We start from the raw sequence: 16,177 nt of genomic DNA, 5'->3' as shown, positions 1-16,177 counted from the left end.
TTTCTTTCTTTCTTTCTTTCTTTCTTTCTTTCTTTCTTTCTTTCTTTCTTTCTTTCTTTCTTTCTTTCTTTCTTTCTTTCTTTCTTTCTTTCTTTCTTTCTTTCTTTCTTTCCTTCCTTCCTATTTTATTTAATTAGCTACATGTTTTAGTTCTGAGCTATCTCCCTCTCCATCCTATACTAGGAAAGGCATGATTTGACTATATATACATATAAATATACAGGTATATAAGCATATAACCCACATGTATATGCACTAATACACATATATAAATACACATGTACACTCACAGATGCACACGTGCACAAAGAAACATATAAGAGTATACAAACATGCACAACACAACACATATGTATATACACAATGCATAAATACACATGTATATGTACACACACAAATAGCTCACATACATATTGCCTGCACCCACTTGTACACATGCATACACATGTATGTTCATGCACAACACACACATGTGTGTGCCTGTATGTGAACATGCATGCATGAGCATATCTATGTCCATATTTATATTTCTCCTCTCTCTGTCTCTCTGTCTCTCTGTCTCTATCTCTCTGTCTATCTCTGTCTCTCTGTCTCTCTTTCTTCCTGCCTATCTAAAATCATACAAAGTATACTTCTATTTATCAGTTCTTTTTCTTGAGGGGACATTTTTGTCTTTAAAAAATATATTGCTGTTGCTATGTACAATATTCTCTTGGTTTTTCTTGTTTCACTCTCCATCATTTCATGCAAGATTTTCCATGTTTTTAAAAAAATAATCTGCTCATCATTTCTTACTAAGCAATACCATCACAATCACAAACCATCGCTTTTTTTGCCATTGCCCAAATGATGAGTCTCCCCTTGATTTCCAGTCCTTTGTCACCACAAAGACTGTTGCTAGAAATATTTTGGAACAGGTAAGTTCTTTTCCTTTTTCCCTGAATACTTTGGGCCACAGACCCAATAGTGGTATTGCTGGGTTGGAATTCTTTTCAAGTATGGGTTACAGTAGATGGTCTGAGAGGGACCTTCCAACACTAAATTCTGTGTTTCTGTGGTTTTACAAATGAGGAAGCTGAGTTTAGCAGGGTTAAGTTTCTTATTTGTAGTCATGCAGCAAATAAGTATCAATAGATATAATGAATATTATTATAATTGGATTAGAAAAATGAACCAAAATGGGACATAGAACAAAGATATTCTAAAAGTGATATGTAATGAAGAGAAATAAGAAAACCAAGGAAATGATGGCAGGAACAGCTGAGCTAACATAGTTAACTGAATTAAAATGAATTAACAGAGTTAACAAACACAAAAAAAATTGGTCCCTTTAGTTTCTTATTCAGACATTCCACTTTCCTATTATGGAGAGTTTTTATCTTCTAATTTTATCTTCTAATTTTGTCAAAAAAGATTTGACCTCCTTTGATTAGGCATTTTGACTGTTTTAGTAACTGAACTTCTATGGATGAGACTCCTAATGTGTAGAATAGAACATAGCATAATAAATATAATATGACATGCTGTGACATAACTATATATATGATATATGAATCACTTTGCCAACATTTAACTACCATATGAATGCTACTTGCTATTATCTCCTCTTCCTTCTTTTTCTCCCAATTTGCCATATATAGATTGAAATTTTTATTTATTTATTTATTTTGGCAAATGTAGCAGGGTTTTGGAGGCCAGTTCTCTGTGGGCACAGAGAAAAGTCCTTAGTATTTGACTGTCTGAGTTTCTGAGAGACATAGTGCCCAACAGACAGTTTTGTTTTTTCTCAACCAGAGACACTATCACAGGGCTAAGGAAGGACAAGAGGGACACAGTAAGTGATAAAGTATGAGAGAACGATAAAGGGATGGAGGTTCCTATCTTCTTCCTAAGCAAGTACATGTGGTTTTGAAATGAGCACCAGCAGGGCATTATGAACAGTTTTGTTTTTGGTTTCTTTTATGGTTGGGGTGCCAGTCAAGTAATTTCTAGGAAGGAGAAAAAATAGCAAGTGTCATAGAGGAGATTAGTGGAAGCATCCATTTCCATGTGCTTGGACCTGAAGAAGGAGTTTGATAGAGAAGACAAATGCTTGCAGAACTTTTCTCTAGGAGATGTGATAAAGGAAAATGACATGCTATGCCTCTCCTTTGCCCTCTTCCTTTGCCCAGTAAGGCAGACATTAACTTCAGAGTATTTCATATTTCCTATATACAATATGATATGATATGATGTAATATAATCATAAAATATATTATATGAATATGTTATAATATAAATATAAAATATATTGAGTATATAAATTAAATTTTATTTGTACTTTAAATGAGTACCAATTTAGTTAATGATATGATTGATCATAACTGCTCTTGTTGACATGTGAATGGGAAATTGTAAAATAAGAAGGATATAATGGGTGACAAAGCATGTAAGAGAGGTAGAAGATCTTCATCATGTCTTCTTGGTTGCGAGGAGTCTATTCTGAATGGGGGGGGGCACCTGAGCTAATTGAGAATCTTATGGATCATGATATTTCTTAAATGTCCCCCAAAAACTGTATCTATGGTTTCCCCCTTGATAAAGACCCTAAATGGGGTCATGGAGAGTTGGACACAACTGAACAAAAGACTAAACAAAGACAGGGCAGATGTTATTTTAACTTACCTTGCAGATATAGAAACTAAAATTATGGAGGGCAAGTGATTTAACCCAATGCCCTACACCTACTTAGTGTTAGAACTAGGACTAGGATCCAGGGCTCCTGGATTTTAGCTTCAGATTCTTTTCACTGAAATTGACTGAGAATTTTTTCTTTTTCTTTTGGTGGTAGTGGGTAGGTCAAAGAGGAATAGCAACATGGTATAGTAATTAGAATATTTGATGAAGAATCAGGAAGAATAAGTTTAAATCCCATCTCAGATATTCAATCATTTTATATCACTGAGCCTTACTTTCTTAAAAATTTAAAAAACATTTTATTTTAATTTGTAAAAATATATTTATTTGATATGTTAAAGTCCCCAAGTATCTCCCTCCTCTTCCTCTCCCTAAACTAGAGAAGACTTCATTTGACAAAAAATAGTCAATATAAAACTATGTCTTACTTATTTCCACTTGTCACTTTTTTCTCTTGAGGTGGACATCCATACTATTCTTGGAACAATATTTCTATTGCTGTATATAAAATTCTCTTCATTCCATTTGTTTCATGAGCCTCACTTTCTTCATTTGTGAAATTAAATGTAATTAAATTACAGGTAACTATAGCTGTCTTCATTTGTTAAATGTAGATAATATAATGTCTTTAGGAAGAGTCAGCACAAGGTTATATTAAATAATGTATACAAGGTATTTTGTAAATTTTAAAGTATTACAAAAGCATCAGTTATTATTAGATTCCTCATTCACTTTTTTCCCTAAGAATGAATAAGAAAATGGGAAAGGAACAAAGAAAAATAAAGAATGAATGAAAAAACTAAATTTTGCTTATCAAAGAATCAGAGACTTTGAGAGTTGGGAGAGATCTTGGGGGCCATCTAGTCCAATGCATAGATTAAAGGAATCCCCACTACAACACAACTGACAGTTGATCATATAGCCTCTCCTTGAAGATCTTTAAAGAAGGGAACTCCTTCACAAGGCAGAATATTCCATTTTTCTAGGACATCGAATGGTTAATAAGGTTTTCTTGCAGTTGAGTTTAAATTTGTGTCTTTGCAACTTCCATTTTCTAGTCCTTGTTCTGGTCTTAACAGAATAGTTGAATCAGTCCTCTGTGTGATGAATCCTTTGAATACATGAAGATGGCTCTTTTTCTCACCTGAAACATCTCTTCTCCATGCTAAGTATGTTCAGGTTCTTCAACTGATCCTCCTTGGACATGGACCATGACTCTTCACCACATGAATTACTCTCCCCTGGACATTTTCCAGCTTATTAACACTCTCCTTAAACGATGATGCTCAGAACAGGGTACAATACTGCAGATTAAACCTAACAGTGGTAAGATGTTGTGGGACCATTACCTTTCCATTCCTGGAAGTTTTGCCTCTCATCTTAATGCAATCCATTTTGCATTAGTTTTTTTGACCACCATGTTACATTGATGACTCACGCTGATCTTGGAGTCTACTAAAATCTCCAGATGTTTTTCAGAACAATTGCTGCCTATTCTGAGCCTCCTCAATCTTATACTTCTGAAATTGATTTTTGGTAGCTGGGTACAAGAGGACACATTTGTGATTTTTGAATTGCAGCGGCTAGAGTGTATAGAGGATAAGGCACCTATGCTGGAGTCAGAAAGAGCTGAGCTCAAATCTGACATCAGACTCTTACAAGCTACATGAACCTAGTCAAGACATCTAAAGCTTTGTTTTCCTCAGCTTCCTTAACTGTGTAATGGGGATAATACAAAACCCATTCCCCAGGGTTCTTGTGAAGATTTAATGAAATAATAAGTAAGATTTAATAATAATAAATTTAATGAAATAATAATGAAATAAAAATTTAATGAAATAATTTAATTAAAAAAACAGCAGTGTCTGGCTCATAATAAACACTATGTAAATGTTAGTTATTATTATTTTTTATTATCTTACTCTGTTATCTTCAGATTCAGTCTAACATGCTATACTGTCAAGATTCTTTTTAGTCTTAACTATCTTCTACCATATTAGCTTTATGTCATCTACAAATTTGATAAGCCTTTATCCAAATCATTGATAAAAAAAAGTGTTAAATAGTATAGGGTTGATCACAAATTCCTGGGGTCCTCCATTGGAGACCTCCTGCCATGTTGAAGTTTGAACTATTCTATCTTCCCATCCAACCTCATCATTGGTCTTAGCAACCCAATTAGAAAGGAAATGAAATTATTCTGGCTAGAACTATTTGATGAAGCTATGTTAGTTCTTTGGAGTCATTACTGCCTTTTCTAGACATTTGTCAGACATCACTTTAGTTTTCTCTTCTACAATTTTCCTTCCAAAAAATATGGTTAACTTCACTTTCCATCACTGGAAGTAGTTTGGCATTATAGAAATTTATAACAACTCAGGTCCATAGTAAAACCATTCATGTTATTAGGTAAGGAAGTAATTTTAGGTAGAGAAGGGACTTTCCAAGTCATCTAGCTTAGTCTCTCCATTAGTTAGGGGAACTGTAGCCCAGAGAAGCTATGTGTCACACAGGCCAATGCAGACCAAAATCACAAGGAAAGTAAATGACAGGGTCAACTTTTGAGCCAAGGCCATCTGATTCCAAATTCAGCCCAGTTTTAAAATTAATCGATTATTGGATTCCCATTCTCTTTCCTAGAACTACTGACTGAAGAAAAGGTAAGGCATTGAATAACTGAGTAAGTGGTACATCATTCTTTCCCTTTCAACTCATTTATATAAGATTTAAAAAAATAATTTGTTTGCCGGTTACATTAAAATACCCAGGTATTTCCCTCCTCCTCCTCTCCATTTTGTGCCCTAGAGAAGACTTTTCAATTTATTTTAGCTTGAGGCTCTTCTGGAGGCTAAAAGCGAAAATTATTAAGGGAACCTATCAATTCTTCTTTGGAGGATATTTGCGTGTCTGAATTCATTCTGGAATATGACGGCCTTGGGTAAAATTAGGGAATGGATGGGTCAAGAATTTGTCTCCCATTTCTGAATTCCCCCCCCCCCTCCCAGATCCCTTTAGGTAGATAGCATCCTTTGTTTTCTCCTTTTCAAAACTTACTCTTATCAGAGTTGTGAACTCCTTGACAACAGGGCCTTTTAAAAATTAAAAATTTGCCTTTGTATTTTTTAAACATTTAATATTAATATTAATATTCATTTTTAACATGGTTACATGATTCATACTCCCACTTTCCCCTTCACCCCCCCGCACTCCCCCCACCCATGGCCGATGCACATTTCCACTGGTTTTAACATGTGTCATTGATCAAGAACTATTTCCAAATTGTTGATAGTTGCATTGGTGTGGTAGTTTCGAGTCTACATCCTCAATCATGTCCACCTCAGCCCATGCATTCAAGCAGTTGTTTTTTTTATATGTTTCCTCTCCTGCAGTCCTTCCTCTGACTGTGGATAGGGTTCTTTCCCATAAGTCACTCAGAATTGTCCTGGGTCATTGCATTGCTGCTGGTACAGAAGTCCATTACATTCAATTTTACCACAGTGTATTGGTCTCTGTGTACAATGTTCTTCTGGCTCTGCTCCTTTTGCTCTGCATCAATTCCTGGAGGTCTTTCCAGTTGACCTGGAATTCCTCCAGTTTATTATTCCTTCGAGCACAATAGTATTCCATCACCAGCATATACCACAATTTGTTCAGCCATTCCCCAATTGAAGGACATACCCTCCTTTTCCAGTTCTTTGCCACCACGAAAAGCGCAGCTATAAATATTTTCATACAAGTCTGTTTATTTATGATCTCTTTGGGGTACAGACCCAACAATGGTATGGCTGATTCAAAGGGCATTGCCTTTGTATTTCTAATGATTATCATAGAACCTGGCACATAGTAGCCTCTTAATAAAGGCTAGTTGACTGAATGAATTGACAAAAGAAAGGATCTTAAATTCACTTACAGTAGAATATAAATGACTGATAACTAGACATATTTTCTCATTAATGTTGTTCAGTCATATTCGACTCTTTATGACCCAATTTGGGGTTTTCTTGGCAAATATACTTCCATTCCCTTCCAGCTCATTTTCATGGATGAGGAACTAAGGTAAGTAACTTGTTCAGGGTCACATAGTCAGTAAGTATCTGAGGCCTGATTTGAACAGAGGTCTTCCTGATTCCGGGCTGGGCACTATCTCCTTGCTCCATCTACCTGCCCTTTCTGTCTCTTTAGTTGGGTCCAAAGTCTTCAATTAATAAAAACAGTTACTCAAGATTCCTGGATTGGATGGTAGAGTTTAACTACTGGCTTGAAACATGATGAGAGGTAGCCACCAAGGTCCATCTACAACTATTGTTGATCTTATTGATTGCAAGGTTCCTTACAAGGCCAACAGAGACTTTCTTAATTTTGAATAAATTGGGAATGACTGACCTCCAATGGTCATGCTAAGAAATGCTATGTACATGATGTTTTTTTTTTTTTTCTTGGCCTTTGTATGCCTTTCCCAGAAGAAAAATGCGTGGAAGAAGGGATATGAAGAGTTCATCATTGAAGTCTATCCTCGTGGCTGGCAAAGATGACTCCTAGGCTCAAGTTATTAACCTTATTCATTAAATATGGAACCTGGGCAACCGGAAGGCAGTCCATTCAGTAGAAATAAAGAAGTTCAGGAGAGATCAAGATTTGGGGTTAAAGATTATTAGTTCCAATTAAGCAGAAAAGCCTATACTTGGTGGGTTTTAATTCCTATTCAGGTATGTATTAATAATAGGTCTACATCTGGTAATCTGAGTCAAACAATGAAAATAATAAAGAAATAGACAACTGTTTAATTTAATTTTTTCAGTTATTCTTTTCAGCTAATTAGCATCTATTTTCTCTCTTTCCCATTCTTTATCCCAACTACTGAAATTAAAAAAAAAAAACTCAACCTTGTAACAAATATGGATAGTTAAGAAAAACCAATTCCTCCATTGCCCAATTTCCCAAAATGTATGTTGCATCCTGCATCATGAATCCACTCTGGCCCGGAGGTGGGTAGGCACCATCTTCAGTGGTTTTTGGAAAGGTGGTTTGTCTCAGCGTTGACCAGAGCTCTTACGTGTTTCAGTTGTATGTATTTTTGATGTAAAAACATTTTATTTCTTGCTTCATAGCATTGTGCAATACTGACCCCTGCAGGACTGTAGTTTGAAGGATTTTTGCTCTGTTTTGTTTATAAAAGTTCAAGCTCTGCTTTGGTACTTAAGGACCCTTATAACCTGACAGAATAAGAATAAGAAGAGAGAATAAGGCACAAACAGAGTGGGAAATACCTAATGTATTTCCTCTAACAGGTTTGTTGTGAGAATAAAGTTAGATAATATTTGTAAAGCACTTTACAAATCTTAAAATGCTATATAAATACTACTAGTAGTATAAAATACGGTGCTACCTATTTTCCATGCCTTTGTTCACCTTTTCCTTAGACCTTGAATGCCACTCAATCTTGTGTTAAATTCCTGTCCATTCTTAGGATCCAACTCAAAAGTTGCCTCCTCCAGGAAGCCTCTTTTTCACTCTCCACAAGTGGGTAACAATCTTCCCTTTTGGATCTCAAATGGCATTTTGTTTTGCAAACCTCTACGTATTTCCCACTCTGTTTGTGTCTTATTCTCTATTCTTATTCTTATTCTGTAAGTTTAAAGGGAGGAACTATATCCCATCCAACACCTCTTCAATCCTCTAGCTCAATGGAGAGATGGAGAAATGGTATTTCCGATGCCTGCCAAATGGGATGGAGAGCAGAGGCAGCTCAAGGTTATGAAAAGGCTGACTCTGGAAGGAAGATAAGTTGGTAGAACTGCAACTAAGAACTCTGGATAATAGTAGTTAGCATTTATATAGTTCTTTAAGGTTTACAAAGTATTTTACAAATTTCTTATTTTATTCTCATAGATACTGGGAGGTAGGTACAATTATAATCCTCATTTTTTTTACAAATGAAGAAACTGAGGAAGACAGAGGTTAAGTCACTAGCTTGGGGTCACCCAGCTAGTAAGTGTTTGGTGCTAGATTTGAACCCAAATCCATCACTCTAGCAACTGCACTGCCTAGCCAAATACATTTTCCCATAAAAATATTTCATATTTAATATTTATGGCATAGGACTTAGTGATGCATAATTGATTGGCAAAATGTTGGTGCTACATAAATGCTAATTAATATTATTTCAAGAAAATTAATTAAATTTTTGTTATTGTTATGTGGTAGTAGTGTTCTTTAGGACCATTTCTATTTCCATTCTCAACATATTGAGAATTATCATGTTGGAGATAATTTATGATCATATATGCTATCTCTACAGTCATATAAGGGTCAGGATTTTAAATTATAAATTCTTCTAGGTTCTACAAAATGTGGTGGCTACAGCCAAGCACAGAGCAGCTAGCTGATACAGTGGATAGAACACTGGTCAGGAAGATCTGAATTCAAATCTGACCTCAAACACTTATTAGCTGTTGTCCCTAGGCAAGCCACTTAACCCTCTCTGCCTCAGTTTCCTCATCTGTAAAATGAGCTGGAGAATAAAATGGCAAACCATTCTAGTGTCCTTGCCAAGAAAACCCCAAAGAGGGTCACAGAGTCCTTCTGCTATGGTTTAACCAAGATATGATGTGTTAATAATAGAAAAATAGCAAGATAAGAGCACTGAAGTAAATTAATCATTTTAAAAGCTATTTCCTTATGGTACACTGAGATCTTCACTAGTTCTAGGGAGAATATAAAGTCATTGAGGGCAAGAAATATCCTGGTTTTTGTCATCTTATACCAAGCACCTGGCCCAGAGTCTGAATATTGAATTGAACTGAAGAGATTTGGAACAAAAATCTGGCAAAGAATTTGAGAAGGAACAGTATAAGAACAGGATTAATCAAGCTGGAGGACCAGGGTGAATCTGAATTTTAAAAGCTTAATTCTGATCTTCTCTTTTTTCATTTTTTAAAAAATCCCTCTTCTTGCTTCCTCATTTAAAGAATTGAACCAATGGCCTCATCCATTCAATTCTGCTAAAATGAAGCATTAAAATGCTGAGTCTATCATGGTTGAAGAGGTTCCTTTGATTGGGGAGACCCTGTTAACTGGAAATAACACAGAACTACTTAAGTAATCAGAAATACCAAGTCTTTAATCAGGAGAGGAATAAATCCAATATTTGACCACATCCAGAGCCCAGCGCCGCAACCTTTACAGGGTTTATACCCTGGGACTCTGGGGACAGTATCCCTGGGAGAAATCAAGGAGAGATGATTGCTCAGAGGAATCATGAATCCTGGGGAATTTATATACCTCTTGAGGAACAGATTTGTAGGAGAGTATGATTGATTAGATTTACAATGGCTACAAAGACAGAATTATCAAGGAGAGGCTGATTGCTTTACAATGGACCCAAAAGGGAAAGATCCAGCCCATGGGCTAGGCTCCCAGAGAAAGGCTTTGACACAATGGGAGAATCTACTAGGACAAAAGGGTATTTAACATCTGATTGAGGCTGAAAGTTCCACCTAAAGCACTTTAAGGTCTATTGTTAGTTAGAAACTTATGAAGCTGGGATTTGTCTCAAATTCTCATGTGATAAGGTCAAACTTGATGACTTCAGCTTTCAAGATAACTGAATTTGGGGTTTCCTACATTTCAGGTTGACACCCTACAGGGAAACAATTTTAAATGCAACAAAGTAGGTGTTTGTAGGTAGTTTTTGGCAATAAGGGGAAGCATTCTTCATTGCCCATAACCCTTCTTTCCCATTAAGAAATTAACTATTCCATGTTCACAAAGTGGTTTCTTCTTAATAGAAAAGAAATATTTCTATTGTAGGCTGAGGGTCTTGTCCAAAGAACAAGGTTCTGTTAGGGTGTTAAGGAAAGGGTCAATTGTTTTGGTGGTAGTTGTGTCTCCTGTAACCAAGGAACAAACTTCACTTTACCCAGGGTTCACTTTAGTCCACATGACTTTACCCATAATTCACCTTTTATATCCAGTGAAAATGGGGTGAAAACCTCAAAGCAAATGAGATGCTAATGATATATTAAACACCCCCAGGCAATTTTCTGTCAAATTTTGGCTAGTTCTGTGCAGGCTGGAGTGTGGGAGGAAGGTCCATGGCATACTGCACTTATGCTGATTGGCTGGTTACATCCTGCCTACATTTCTTTTTTTTTTAAAAATATTTAATTAATTAATTTAGAATATTTTCCCATGGTTACATGATTCATATTCTTTACCTCCCTCTTCTTCCCTCCTCCCAGAGACAATGAGCAATTTCACTGGGTTTTACAGATATCATTGTTCAAAACCTATTTCCATATTATTAATATTTGCAATAGAATGATCATTTAAAGTTCACGTTCCCAATCATATCCCCATTGAACTATGCAATTAATCATATGTTATTCTGCTGTGTTTCTACTCCCACAGTTCTTTTTCTGGATGTAAATAGCATTCTTTCTCATAAGACCCTCAGAGTCGTCCTGGATCGTTGGATTGCTGCTAGTAGAGAAGTCCATTGTAGTAACCAAAAAATAGAGACTCAGAGTACATAGCTTGACAACACTATGCTCTGTTGAGCAGGGTAGCTACCAGAGACTCTTAGCTCATAACTTGGCTCATAACCTGACAGCACCATGATCTATCGAACAGTACCACTACTCCCTTAATAGAGTAGTCCTAACTCCTAACCCTAAACCCCAAACATTAAGGTTTCCACGGTATCAACACTCAACACTCCCACCAAGGAATGTTTTGTTATTGTCAAGCTCCAGGACACCTGTATCTGTCTCCCAGCCCCTGAAACTTATAAATTCCTTCCTCTGAATGCATCACTTGGGACTCTCTTGCTGAGTTCCCCCAGCACGCACTGGTAATAAAGCTTTCTCCTGCTTTGATTGCATTGTCTCTTGTGCTCCTTTGGTGGCCACCCTTTTGAACCCTAACACATTACATTTGATTGTACCACAGTGTGTCAGTCTCTGTGTACAATGTTTTCCTGGTTCTGCTCCTTTTACTCCACAACAGTTCCTGGAGGTCTTTCCAGTTCTCATGGAATTGCTCCAGAAAAATTATTCCATCATCATCAGATACCACAATTTGTTCAGCCATTCCCCAGTTGATGGACATCCCTTCATTTTTCAATTTTTTGCCACTACAAAGAGCACAGCTATAAATATTTTTGTATAAGCCTTTTTCTTTCTTATCTCTTTGGGGTACAAACTCAACAGTAGCATGACTGGATCAAAGGGCAGGTAGTCTTTTGAAGCCCTTTGGGCATAGTTCCAAATTGCCCTCCAGAATGGTTGGACCAATTAACAACTCCATGAGCAATGTATTGGTGTTCCAATTTTGCCACATCCTCTCCAACACTTATTACTTTCCTTTGCTGTCATAGTAACCAACCTGCTAGGTATAAGGTGGTACCTCAGGGTTGTTTTGATTTGCATTTCTCTAATTATAAGAGATTTAGAACACTTTTTTGTGTGCTTATTGATAGTTTTGATTTCTTTATCTGAAAGTTGCCTATTTGTGTCCTTTGCCCATTTATCAATTGGGGGATGGCTTGAATAAGTAAATTAATTTGGGTAGGATTGTCATTTTTATTACATTAGCTAATCCTACCCATGAACAATTAATATTTTTCCAATTATTTAGATCTAGTTTTCATTGTGTGGAAAGTGTTTTGTAGTTGTGTTCATATAATTCCTGTGTTTGTCTTGGCAAATAGATTACTAAATATTTTATATTGTATAGGGGGATTTTAAATGGAATTTCTTTTTCTAACTCTTCCTGCTGAGTTATGTTGGGAATATATAGAAATGCTGATGATTTATGTGGGTTTATTTTGTATCCTGAAACTTTGCTAAAGTTATTGATTATTTCCAGTAGCTTTTTAGTTGATTCTCTAGGATTCTTTAAGTAGACCGTCATATCATCTGCAAAGAGTGATAGTTTAGTCTCCTCAATGCCTACTTTAATTCTTTCAATTTCTTTTTCTTCTCTAATTGCTTTTGCTAGCATTTCTATTACAATGTTAAATAAAAGAGGTGATAAAGGGCATCCTTGCTTCATTCCTGATCTTATTGGGAAGGCTTCTAACTTATCCCCATTGCAGATGATGCTTGCTGATGTTTAAAAATATATACTGTTTATTATTTTTAGAAAAGACCCATCTATTCCTATACTCTCTAGTGTTTTCAATAGGAATGAGTGTTGTATTTTGTCAAAGGCTTTTTCTGCATCTATTGAGATAATCATGCAATTTCTGTTGGCTTGGTTGTTGATATGGTCAATTATATGGATGGTTTTCCTAGTATTCAACCATCTTTGCATTCCTGGTATAAATTCCATCTGATAATGGTGAATAATCCTCATTATATCTTACTAGAATTTTTTTTACCAGTATTCTATTTAAGATTTTCACATCTATGTTTATTAAAGAGATAGATGTATAGTTTTCTTTCTCTGTTTTTGGTCTTCTTGGCTTTGGAATCAGTACCATATTTGTGTCATAAAAGGAATTTGGTAAAACTCCTTCTTTGCTTATTATGTCAAATAGTTTGTATGGTATTGGGATTAGTCGTTCTTTAAATGTTGGACAAAATTCACTTGTGAATCCATCTGGTCCTGGGAATTTTTTCTTAGGAAATTCCTTGTTCCTTTTTCTGAGATAGGATTGTTTAAGCATTCTATTTCCTCTTTTGTTAATCTTGTAAATATTCACCCATTTCACCTGGATTGTCATGTTTATCGCCACATAATTGGGCAAAATAGTTCCTAATAATTACCTTAATTTCCTCTTCATTAGAGTTGAGGTTGCCCTTTTCACTTTGATACTGTTAATTTGATTTTCTTCTTTCTGTTTTTTGATTAGATTAACCAGTACTTTATTTTATTTGTTTTTTTTTTTCACAAAGTACCAGCTACTAGTCTTATTTATTAGTTCCATAGTTCTTTTACTTTGATTTTTAGGATTTTTAATTTAGTTTTTATCTGGGGATTTTTAATTTGTTCTCTTTCTAGTTTTCTATGTTGTATGCCCTATTCATTGACCTCTTCCCTCTCTGATTTGTTGATATATGCACTCAGGTATATAAATTTTCCCCTGAGTACTACTTGGGCTGCATCCCATAGATTTTGATATGATGTCTCCTCATTGGCATTCTCTTCAATGAAATCAGTGATTGTTTCTTTGATTTGTTCTTTGACCCACCAGTTTTGAAGAATTCAATTATTTCATTTCAAATCTGCCTTCCCAGAAGCCTTTATTTATTATGCTTTTTATTGCATTATAGTCTGAAAAAATTACATTCATTATTTCTGCTTTCCTACATTTGTTTGCAATGTTTTTATGCCCTAATACATGGTCAATATTTGTATATGTGCCATGTGCTGCTGAAAAGAAGGTCTATTCTTTTTTATCCTTATTAATTTTTATCCAGATATCTATTATCTCTAATTTTTCTAACATTTCATTCACTTCCCTCACTTCTTTCTTATTTATTTTTTGGTTCAGTTTATCTAGTTCTTATAGGGGAAGGTTGAAGTCCCCCACTAGTATGGTTTTACTATCTATTTCCTCCTTAAGCTCCTTTAGAAATCTGAATATTGTACCATTTGGTACAGATATGTTGAGTACTGATATTTCTTCATTATTTATACTGCCTTTCATCAAGATGTAATGATCTTCCTTATCTCGTTTAATGAGATTTATTTTTGCTTTAGCTATCTGAGATCATAATTGTGAATCCTGCCTTCTTTGTCTCAGTTGTAACACAGTAAATTCTGCTCCATCCTCTTACCTTTACCCTGTGTATGTCTACCTGCCTCAAGTGTGTTTCTTATAGACAACATATGGTAGGATTCTGATTTTAAATCCCCTCTGCTATCTGCTTCCTCTTTGTTTGTGAGTTCATCCCATTCATATTCACAGTTATGATAACTGTCTGTGTGTTACCCTCCATTTTGACTTCCTCCTTTGATTCTGCCTTTTGTCTTGTACCTCTTACCTTCCCCTCCAACTTTTTGCTTTTAGTCAGTCTCCCACTTTTCTCTTCCCTAATGTCACAAGTATACTTCTAGCTACCCTGATTAAAATAAAAATTTTTAAGAGTTATCAATATCATCTTTTCATATAGGAATACAACTTAATGAGTCCCTTAAAACATTTTCCCCCTTTCTTAATTAATTTTTGGTGATTCTCTTGAATTCTGTATTTGGGCATCAAATTTTCTGTTTAAGTATGATCTTTTCTTCAGAAATGCTTGGAAAACTTCTATTTTATTAAATGACCATACTTTCCACCAGCAAGAATATAGTCAGTTTTTCTGGGTAGGTGATTCTTGGTTGTAGACTCAGTTCCCTTGCTTTCTGGAATATCATATTCCATGCCTTTTGGTCCTTCAGTGTGAGTGCAGCCAGGTCCTGGTGGACTGTGGCTCCATAATATCTGAATTGTTTCCTTTTTGGCAGTTTGTAGTATCTTTTACTTGGTCTGGAAGTTCTTCAACTTGGCTCTAACATTCCTGGGCATTGTAAATTGGGAATTTAATGCAGGAGGTGATCTGTGGATTCTTTGAATCTCTACTTTATCCTCTTGTTCAAGAACATTAGAGCAGTTTTCTTGGAAAATTTCCTGTAGAACAATGTCCAGGCTTTTTTCTTTTGTCATGATTTTCTAGTAGTCCAGAAATTCTTAAATTGTTCCTCTTCAATCTATTTTCAGGTCTGTTGTTTTATCAATGAGGTGTTTCATATTTTCCTCATTTTTTTAAATTTTGTCGTATAGACTCTTGCTGCCTTGTGAAGTCATTTGCTTCTAGTTGTTCGACTGTAATTTTTAAAGACCGAATTTCATCCCTGGCTTTTTGATACTCCTATTCCTTTTTTATCTCTTTTTCTTTGTAAGCCATCTTTTATTTTCTTTGCCTCATTTTCAAGCTGATCAATTCTGGTTTTAAGGACATTATTTTCTTATTTTAGTTCATGTGCCTCTGTTTCTAGATGATGTATTTTGCTTTTTAAGTTCTTTTTCCAATTTTCTTCAGCCTTTCTTAATTGTTTTTTGAATTGTGTTTTGAGTTCCGCCAAAGCCTGAGTCCAATTCACTGGGGTCCCTGAGTTTTTGCTTAGAGTTCCTTGGTCCTCCTCTGTCAAGGACCAAGGAAAAGCCTTTTTCCATGGGATTTTTCAGGTACCTACTATTAGAATGTGGGGAGAGTCCTTTTCTCTGCTAGTGGCTGCTGTGAGCTCAGCTGGTTGAGAGTCAGGTTACAGCATGAGTTCTGGCCAGCAGACACGGCTGAGCTGAAAACTCTGAGTGAAAGCATATGTGGCAGGCTCCTCTCTAAGAGAGCAAAGAGAGAGAGAGACAGAGATAGAGACAGAGACAGAGACACATGCAGACTCCAATCAGACATAATTGACAGTTATGGGACTAGGGGGCTTGTGAGTGGGATTGCAGAGTCCAATTTATTGATCATATTGGTCCAGTATATATATATATATAATATATATATAT

Source organism: Gracilinanus agilis, chromosome 5, assembly GCF_016433145.1.
Source record: "Gracilinanus agilis isolate LMUSP501 chromosome 5, AgileGrace, whole genome shotgun sequence".
In the NCBI taxonomy this organism is placed as follows: Eukaryota; Metazoa; Chordata; class Mammalia; order Didelphimorphia; family Didelphidae; genus Gracilinanus; species Gracilinanus agilis.
This window is presented reverse-complemented; position numbering follows the sequence as displayed.